The sequence below is a fragment of the Myotis yumanensis genome, unplaced genomic scaffold, assembly GCF_028538775.1.
Source record: "Myotis yumanensis isolate MYYU_CA2020_CCGP unplaced genomic scaffold, mMyoYum1.0.hap1 SCAF_16, whole genome shotgun sequence".
In the NCBI taxonomy this organism is placed as follows: domain Eukaryota; kingdom Metazoa; phylum Chordata; class Mammalia; order Chiroptera; family Vespertilionidae; genus Myotis; species Myotis yumanensis.
The window spans coordinates 32,768,812-32,778,652 of NW_027223767.1; positions in this window are offsets into that span (position 1 = coordinate 32,768,812).

Here is a 9,841-nt window from a genome sequence, read left to right on the forward strand (position 1 = left end):
GGTACCAGTTTATCAGTCAAATATTTGAGGGGCTGGCTCCTGTTTAATTTATTGTGAAAATACAATCCTCATGCGCTCTACACGTTAGGCAGTCAAGAAATATTTATTAACTGACGAGTCCATTTAAAATAAGGAAACGCTGACAAGGCGATAGGTATCACTTAGAAGTCTTCGGAAGACGGGAAACTGAATTCCAGAAGTCCCAACTAGTTCCCCTTTCACCCCATACATTCCAAACTATTCTAAGAGTCCTAGTTTAAATGCAAAAGAATTAACCCCGGGGCAGAAAATTTGGCCAGAGCAAGTCTTCCACTGAGGTAGAATGCAGAATGATTATTTAAAATCTTGTGGTTCTTGTCTCCAGCCTTAAGCAAATTATTCTCTTCTGTTCCTTTATCTGTAAAATGAGATTTTTTTTTAACTAACTAAAAACCTCCAACTCTCACATTCTATTATTGATCTTGATTCCCCGAAATTCTAGCTTCCTTTAAGAGGAGTAAATAAAATTTAGAAGATTTTTTTAAAATCAGGGGCCTTCATTACATTTTAAAAAGTAGCTGAAAAAGGTTTTGTTCAGTCTGTCATCAGCCGTAATCTATTTTTTTTAATTTAAATTTTTATGTATTTTTAAAGATTTTTTTATTGATTTTAGAAAGGGAGAGAGAAACATTGATGTGCGAGCAATTCATGGATCAGCTGCTCCTAAAATCCCCCTACTGGGGATGAGCCTGCAACCCTGGCATGCCCCGTGGGAATCCCTGACCTCCTGGTTCATAGGTGGATGCTCAACCACTGAGCACAACCGCCCTGCATGCAGATTATTTGGATTTGAAAACCATCAAGGCCCAGCAGGCTCAGAAAGGACCTACCGAGGATCTGTAGGGAAATATTGTTTTTGATAACTATAGTGTAATCTGAATTAGGTGTAGTAGACAGGGAATGTTAAAGACAAAAACCACTGGCCCAAAATCGCATCATTCATGCTAAAAGCCCATGATAAACCTAGATTTTTTTTCAAGAAAAATGATTTTAAGTATAATAATGTTACATGCATTAAACATTAACATTTCAAGAAAAACTATTTTAAATATAATAATGTTACATGCATTAAACATTAATATTTCAAGAATGTTTATTGCATGTAACAAACCTAGATTTAAGTCCGAATCTAACTGGAGTTTCGGCCTCTCCCAGAAACATAATCTTCACCACCAGTATGGAATCTTCTGGTCATCTGTAAGGTAATCTGTCACATGGGCCCCCATAGAAAGACGAGGTAATCTGTATGATAAAAATCTTTCTCTTTTCCTAAAGGAAAGCTACCCCAGCCCTGCTCCGTGATACACTGGCTCTTTCAGCATCAGTTCCCCCAAGGAGGCGGGAGGGCGATACATCGGGGGGGGGGGCTCCCCTGTCCTCCTCTCAGAGCCTGGGAAGGGGAGATACGGGGAGGCCCTGCTGAGTTGGCTCCAGCGTGAGCTCCGCGGAGATCGTCGTCTCCGTCTTCCGAGGCTTCTGGTGGGGGGCCCTTCGCTAGGGGGAGCGCCCCTCTAATCTGTGGTCCAGCGCGCCCGCGCTGAGCGCCCCAGTTCCCCGACAGACCTGTCTCCCGCGCTCCCCCTAGCGGTCGCCGCGCGGCCTTGCTCTGGCCCAGGCTCGTCATTGGCGCTGCTCACGTGACTGCGCTCCAGGCCAGTGACCTCTATAGTTCAGAGTCACCAAGGGGGCGGGAACAAACGAGATGGCGGCTGAACACGATCCGAGTGGGGCCCCAGTATTTAGGATTGAGCCTCTCCTTCCACCCAATTCCGCCCCCAGGCGCCCCCACACACACACACCACCCCTCCCAAAATGCAGGAGGGAGAAAGCAACTTTTGTCAGTGGCCTAGTTTGCTTTCATTTCAGCTTTACTTGGGGAAGCATCCAAAAGCTTCTGACTACGTGAAGGTCAAGTGTACCATTGTGCAGCTGTGTTTCTTTTCCAGAAGAACTAAAAATATTGCTGCTGGCGGTGAGGGTCAAAGAAGGAGGTAAGGATCCTGAGAAAGGAGGCACATGGGCTTGCGGAGAGCCCAAAACTAGGAGCTGGAGACCTGGGCACTAGGTGACAGTCCTTAGCCCTTTCTGATCTTGTTTTTACTCACCTTAAAAGGAGATGAAAATGCCTGTTCTGCCCACTGATGGGGCAGAAGGGAGTAATATCATTGGTCAAAACATTGTTTTGGAAAATAAGCAGCACTGTCTTTATGTAAATAGCACAGCATCATTATTTATGATGTACCTCAGATCACTGACAGAAATAGAATTCAAGCTATCTGGGCATGAAAGCACACTTTGGAAGTTATCAAGTAGTTGCCAATAAACCTAATATATAGAAAAATACTTAAAAGCACCAGAGTGTTTGGTGGATAGAAAACCATGAGCTTCAGAGCAAGTTAGAGTTGGACAGTCGAAGAATACAAGAGCCTCCCATGCATTAGAAGGGCTTGGTAGCAGCTTCCAGGGATGGATCCCAAAACTCCCATGTTCCCAAAAAAACCTTACATAAAACAGCATCATTTATACTCTTTTTATAAACTTGCAAAAACAAACAAAATGAAAATATATCTATAATTGCCCTATAAGATAACTGAAACCTAATGCATACAAAGCCAGTTTAAACCTCGTGGTAAAGAGCATTTGAAACCTAATGCACCAACTGTGACACACTCATGAACAGTATTCATTTGGAAGTAAAGCACTCGGGAGGGATAGTTAGCTCCAGGTCCAAACATCGAAAGGTTGGCTGCTGAGCATGCACAGGCCCTGGAAGGGGAAGTGTCCCCTCATGGTGCTTTGGGGCAGCTGCAGTCAACTGCAATATAGTAGCATCAACCTCAGAAGTAGGCTGAGCTGGGATGGAAGTATAACCTCGTCAGTGGACTTTGGGAGGATGAGCTGAGACCGCCTTCTCAGTTGCAGATGGTTCAATCTTCTTAGGGGGCTCTGAAATTAACAGTGACAGGCACAGTATGCTGAGCTTCACCTGAACCTAGAGGTGAAACTGTCACCTCATGATGTACTGAAGGTTGAGCTACAACATCCATAGAGGATTTTGGAGACTGAGCTCGATCCTCTGCTGGACTGGAGAAGGCTGTACACCAGGAAGAGGCACCTACGGCAGAGCTGAGCTCTTGGCTGGATTAAAGATTGAGGGTAGGGTGGATGCTTATCTGGAATTCCCTAGTGGACTAACAAAAATTTCAATGGCTCAGAGGATGCTGTAGAAGGAGCTGGGGCCTCAGGAAGCTGAGCTGAGGCCTCCTGAGCGTTCGGAGACGGTTCCATTTTCTCAGCGGCCTCTGTAGGCAGGGCTGAGGCTTCCTGTTGGAATGATGCAAGTTCAACCTCTTCACAAAGCTTTTGCTGATCCCAAGGCCAGGCTCAGTGGGCCCCCGGGGGGTGGAGGTCACCAGGACAGAGTGCAGGGCCAACTCCAGAGGCTGAGCTACCTGGACCTATAGCCACAACAGCTTCCATGTGAACAGGAGCCGTGGTGCCCACATGTACAGCCCGGGCACGAGAGGCAGAGGTCCGGGCACAGCAAGGGACCCAGGCAAGTGGGTCACAGTGACAACCTGGGCCAGAAGCACGTGAGGCAGAGCTGAGCGCTTCGCTGGATTGAATACTGTACATATTCAACATAGGGTGGATGCCTAGCTAGAACTCCCTCGTGGACTAACAAAAATTTCAACGGCTCAAAGGACATATAGACAGAGCTGAGGCCTCTCGTTGGAGTGGAAGCTGAGCTGAAGCCTCCTGAGCGTTCGGAGATGGTTCCATTTTCTCAGGGGCCTCTGTAGGCAGAGCTGAGGCTTCCTGTTGGAATGATGCAAGTTCAACCTCTTCACAAAGCTTTTGCTGATCTCAAGGCCAGGCTCGGTGGGCCCCCAGGGGGTGGAGGTCACCAGGACAGAGTGCAGGGCCAACTCCAGAGGCTGAGCTACCTGGACCTATAGCCACAACAGCTTCCATGTGAACAGGAGCCGTGATGCCCACATGTACAGCCCGGGCACGAGAGGCAGTGGTCCGGGCACAGCAAGGGACCCAGGCAAGTGGGTCACAGCAACAACCTGGGCCAGAAGCACGTGAGGCAGAGCTGAGCTCTTCTGCTGGACTGAAAATTCAACATATTGAGGGTAGGTCTGGAGTTATGATGATCTCCATGTTTGAAGATTGAACTGGGACTTCAGTCAAGGTGGGCTGCTGAGCCTGAATAGACTCTGGACATGGAAATGTCACCTCAGGGTGATTTGGAGGAACTGCCGTCTGCTGCAGGGCTGTATCAACCTCTCCAGTAGGCTGAGCTGGGGTCTCTGGCTGGGATGGAGGTTTGACCTCTTCAGTGGACTCTGGAGGATGAGCTGAGACTTCCTTCTCAGTTGCAGGTAGTTCAATGTTCTCAGGGAGCTCTGAAGTTATCAAAACCCCCAGGCCCACATTTCACACTGAGAGGCAACACCGGATGCTGAGCATCACCCGAATCTAAAGGCAAGACTATCACCTCATGATGACTGAAGGTTGAGCTATGACACCTATCAAGGATTTTGGAGACTGAGCTCAACCCTTCAGCTGGACTAGAGAAGGTTGTACACCAGCAAGAGGCATGTGAGGCAGAGCTGAGCGCTTCGCTGGATTGAATACTGTACATATTCAACGTAGGGTGGATGCCTAGCTAGAACTCCCTCGTGGACTAACAAAAATTTCAACAGCTCAAAGGACATATAGACGGAGCTGAGGCCTCTCGTTGGAGTGGAAGCTGAGCTGAAGCCTCCTGAGCGTTCGGAGACGGTTCCATTTTCTCAGCAGCCTCTGTAGCAGAGCTGAGGCTTCCTGTTGGAATGATGCAAGTTCAACCTCTACACAAGGGTTTTGCTGATCCCAAGGCCAGGCTCAGTGGGCCCCCGGGGGGTGGAGGTCACCAGGACAGCGTGTAGGGCCAACTCCAGAGGCTGAGCTACCTGGACCTATAGCCACAACAGCTTCCATGTGAACAGGAGCTGTGGTGCCCACATGTACAGCCGGGGCACGAGAGGCAGAGGTCCGGGCACAGCAAGTGACCCAGGCAAGGGGGGTGCCGGCACCATGTGCTGAGTGGGAGTCCAACAATTGGCAGCCATGTCACAAATGCAGCCATGTCATGCATCGACCCCTTAGCAACCAAGCAAGCCTCCCCCCACCTCGGGTTTCAATCTTTATTTAGGCAACCTTTATTATTCTTGGGCTGAGAGTGACTGCACAAGAGCAAGCCTTTTTTTTTGTTCCCAGAATCACCAGGGACCAAGTGGATCTTTTCCCCTGAAGAAAAGACAACTACCTCCGGCTGGATGTCCCCTCCCCGCTCACAGTGAGGCAGGATTTGGGTTGCACCCCTGGGTGGCCCCAGAGTCCAGAAGCCCATGGATGGTGGGATGGGGGGTTTTAAGGAAGGTGGGGGCTAGGGACATGCTGCAGAGCTTCCCAAGAAAGCCACAGGGCCTGGCATCCCAGAAAATTCAGAAGGACCAGTCTAGTCTAGCAATCTGAACTCCTCCTCAAAGCTAAAACCTGCAAGACATTCTTCCCCCCTTGGCCATACTGCTTCCAAGACAAGTAGCTGACCTATAAAATACACCAGTTAGGGCGGAGGGGAGGGGAAATGTTGCTATTTCTTCGAAATTCTCAGTATCCATGTCTGATTCTTTTTTTAAAAAAAAATCTTCACCCAAGGATATGTTTGTTGACTTGAGAGACAGACAGAAACATGAATATGAGAGAAAAACATTGATAGGTTACCTCCCGTACATGCCCAGACCGGGGATCAAACCTGCAACTTAGGTATGTGCCCTGACCAGAAATCGAACCTGCAACCCCTAGGTGCACAGGACTATGCTCCAACCAAATGAGCCACCCGGCCAGGGTTCCATGTCTGATTCTTAGTTCACCACTCTATGACAGGGGCTACCACTGAATCAGAGATGACTCCAGGGTCAGCAGTTCATTCTGGGAAAGAGCGTCTGAAACCAAGTGAATAGCCCCTTACAGTGGTATGGGGAAACGTCCCCCTCCCACCTTGGCTCAACACAGTCATTAATCTAGAAAAATAAAGCATCCAACAACTTAACACTACATCCAATAAGAAAGGAAAATGCCTGGCAAGCAATATGAAATAGCGCTCAAAACACACAAACTCTGCTACTACTAATAAAAACATTCACTGGTCAAATTGCCTATCAAAATCTAGTTAGACCATTTTTTAGTTTCCCAAATCCAAAATATTTAGAGTATGGCACCCACTGAACCCCTTCTCAGAGTTCCACTGCTCTGAGGGAGCCTAGGCAGTTACAAGCCTGCCCCGGAAGACTAAGGGCACTGAGCCCTGAACCAAGCAACCCTGCTGCCTGCCCAAGCTCCCTGAGTTCTTACTGCTCCAGCTCCTTGGAGAAGGGGTAGCTGGTACCTGCAGCCCAGAGCATCCTCACTGATCCACATACTTGATCGTTTTACCCTCACAACAGCTCTGCAAAGGAGGTCTCTAACACCACCCCCATTTCACATGAGGACACTGAGGCTAAGCGAGAGGGAGGGAGCAAGTGGTAGTAAATAATAAAGTGGGGATTTGAATTCAGGTCTTCTGATGCCAAACTCAGTATTATGTCCACGACACGGCACCTGTTCACAAATAAAGTCTAACTAGTGAATGAATGCTGGCTAGTCCTTGACTAACAACCACATCAGATGAATAAGAAGGGATGAGACCCAGGCCTCGTGCAATGCTAATTAATGAGAAAACTTCGGCTGCCATCTTTTACGTCCCAGGCTGTGCACTAAGCACTTTACACTGCAGTGTTCACTGGCTCTCAGCCATCCTGTGAGATGGCATCATTTATCCCTAGAAGATAGGAGAGCAGAAGCTTGGAGAGGTAAGTGATTTGCTCTGCTGCATGTGGGCCTGCTGGATTCCAATCATTCAGGTCCTCCCAGTTCAGAGCTTCTCCACTGGGTCTCATTCATGTCAACAGCAAGAAAATGAGTGTGTGTGGGGGGGGGGGGGTGGTGGGTGGGGGGTGCCTCAGCATAGGTGGCAGTGCTAGCCCCACACCTACTCGGTGGTTTCACCATGTCTGCAGAGTCCAGGTGGCCGGGTGCTCCTGGGAGACTGCACACCTTCCTCCTGCACTTACACCAGGAAGCTTGAAACCAGACTCGGGAGGGGAGGCTGGTTTAGGAGCCACATCCCCTTCCTGGGCAGGGGCTCCTGGGTCCAGAGTCCAGGCATGAGCAGGGATCCCTCCAGGCACTTCTGGTTTCAGGATGGCAGCTAAAGATCCTGACATCTGCCCTCAGGTCAGGGTCTCCTGGACCTCCTCCATTACCGCTCTCCGGCTTCCCATCCAATACTTCCTCTTTCCTCAGGCTACCCCCAACCGAGCTCACACTCCACTTCACACCAGTTCCTCTCCTTGATTCCCCAGGGACATGGCAGTGCCACCCTCAGGTCCCCTAGTCCATCCACTACTGGACTCAGGTCCACCCTCCTCCGGGAGGCGCTGTCACCACTCCCATGGGCTGGATAAGCTCTCTGCCCCTGAATGCAGTCTCTGGTATCTACCCTACTGCCTTGCCACCTATCATTACTCCATGAAATTTCATCTAATTATTAAATTGATATTTTATGTTAAAAGGGTACACAGCTGGAGTTGAGCTCCTCCCACCCCCCTTAAGTGAACATCCCAGGCCTCTACATCTTTAACCAAGTGCTGGTCTCTCCAAATGGGTGGCCTCAGAAAACTTATTCCAAGATGCTTTCTCATGGAGGGGTGGCCATGGCTCCCGTTCTGGAATTCTGCTCTGGGGGCTGCCTTCCAAGGGTCTCTCAGGCTGCCTCTGCTGCAGGGGTAAAGGAGGGGGAGGGGAAAAATGGTTTCCTGAAAGCAATCACCATGGACACTGAGTTTACGCCCACCCAGGCATACAGCAACAAGAACTTGGACAACATCCAGGAGCATTCAGGGTCTTATCTTTAGATATTCACAACATTTTTGTCCCCTCCTACAAAGGTCCCCACTCCCTGACCCCTCACCTCTGTCCCTACATATGCTCTGGGCATGAGAAACTTAGCAAAGCATGCTGGAAGGTGCCAAGTGAGTGGGGCCAGAGGGTGGGCTCTGCCTATGCTGTCTGGGATGAAAGGATGTGGGGCCCATTGCCTGGGCTGCAAAGGAAAGTAAGGGGGGAAACTTCCTCCCTTCTGCACAGCCCACCTCTGTCTGTCTCCAAGTTACAGCCACTAAGGATTCAGCTCCATTTCAGGCTTCTTGGGCCTGAGCAGCAACCATCTCTTATGGACTGAACCAGCCCTCCCTCATGGCCCTTTGGTAGATAAAGGCTGACTAGAGTTTATTAATTCCCCCAGGCTGCACCCTTCCCCTTCTCCAACTCTTCCTCTTCTTCAATTGTCCAGATCACCCGGCTCTCCCAGAAAGCCCCTCCTCGTTAATGCCCCCATTGCCACAGCCACAGCCACTCTAAACTCTTGTCCCTCAGCCTTGGAGATTCTGTTCCTCTGTCCTGCCTTTCCAGTTAAACAGGAATAAAAACCCATCACACCCGGAGGGCACTTTAGGCAGTGGTTCTCAACCTTCACAGCACAGGGGAATCTCTTGGAAAGTTAGAAGAAGGAAAAAATTCCTGAAACCTCGGCCACACCTGAGATCAAGTAGCTCAAAGCCTCTGGGGACAAGCCCCAGAAGGGGGACTGGTTAAGCTCTCCGTGATCGCGAGGCCATGGCTGAGACTCCTTGCTGCAGACCGTCTGCCTCAAACACTCAGTCTTCTGGGCCCCTGTCCACCTGGGAGGGGAAGCGGGACAGCTGTTACCTTATTCTAAGAAGAGAAGATGAGGCTCAGGAGAAAGATGTTGCCACCAGCAGGGCTGGCTGGGACCTGAAGCCAAGTGTCTGCATCCTGGGTCCAGGGCTTTCACTGCTGCCTCTGTAACTATGCCCAGTGCAGAGGGCAAAGGTGGCTTCCAACCATCTGCCCTGAAACAGCTAACATGGTGCCAGGCATATGCCAGGGCTCTGGCAGCTGGATACTGAGGAGATGGGAGGGCTTCCCTGCTGGGCCCAATGTAGAACCAAGGTTGAGAATCTGTACTAGAGGCATAGGGAGGAAGTGGGGAGGGCCTGCAGAGGCCCTATGGCCTGGGACTTACCAACTGCACTTGGGGGGCCAAGGACCTGCCAGACTCCCCCACCCCATCCCGTTTCCCTCGTCTCCCATGTGCCATATAAAATGAAAGGACACAAAAAAAGGGAGGAGCTTTAGAACTAAAAAGAACGAACCAAACCTGCAATTGTTTCCTCTTCCAACACCAGGCCTAAGACACAGGGTTCTAGGCAGACCAACGAGTAGGGTTATGTCGCTCTCTGGTGGCAGGGCCCGAGTACAGCTTCCATTCTCCATTCCCAGAAATTCCTGGCCAAACAGCCTCTTCCCTTTCAATTAGGAAAATATTTTAGGACAGAGTACCTGCCATATAAGATGCAATAAATGCCTTATAGCCCTCTACCCAATCCTGGCAGGCTGCCTTGATTCCTGCATCTCATACTGAGCACAGGAGTCAGGTCAGTGGAGTGATCATGAGCTTGGGCTATGAAACCATAGAGAAGAGAGGCCAGCTCCTCCAGGACTCCTCGCCGGGGCTGTGGGAAAGTCACTAAAGCCCAGCCTCCTCATATGCACAATGGGGACAATAGAGGCCCTAACTCAAAGGGTTGGTGAAGATCAGAGGAGCTGCCCAGGAAAATAACCATGGCTG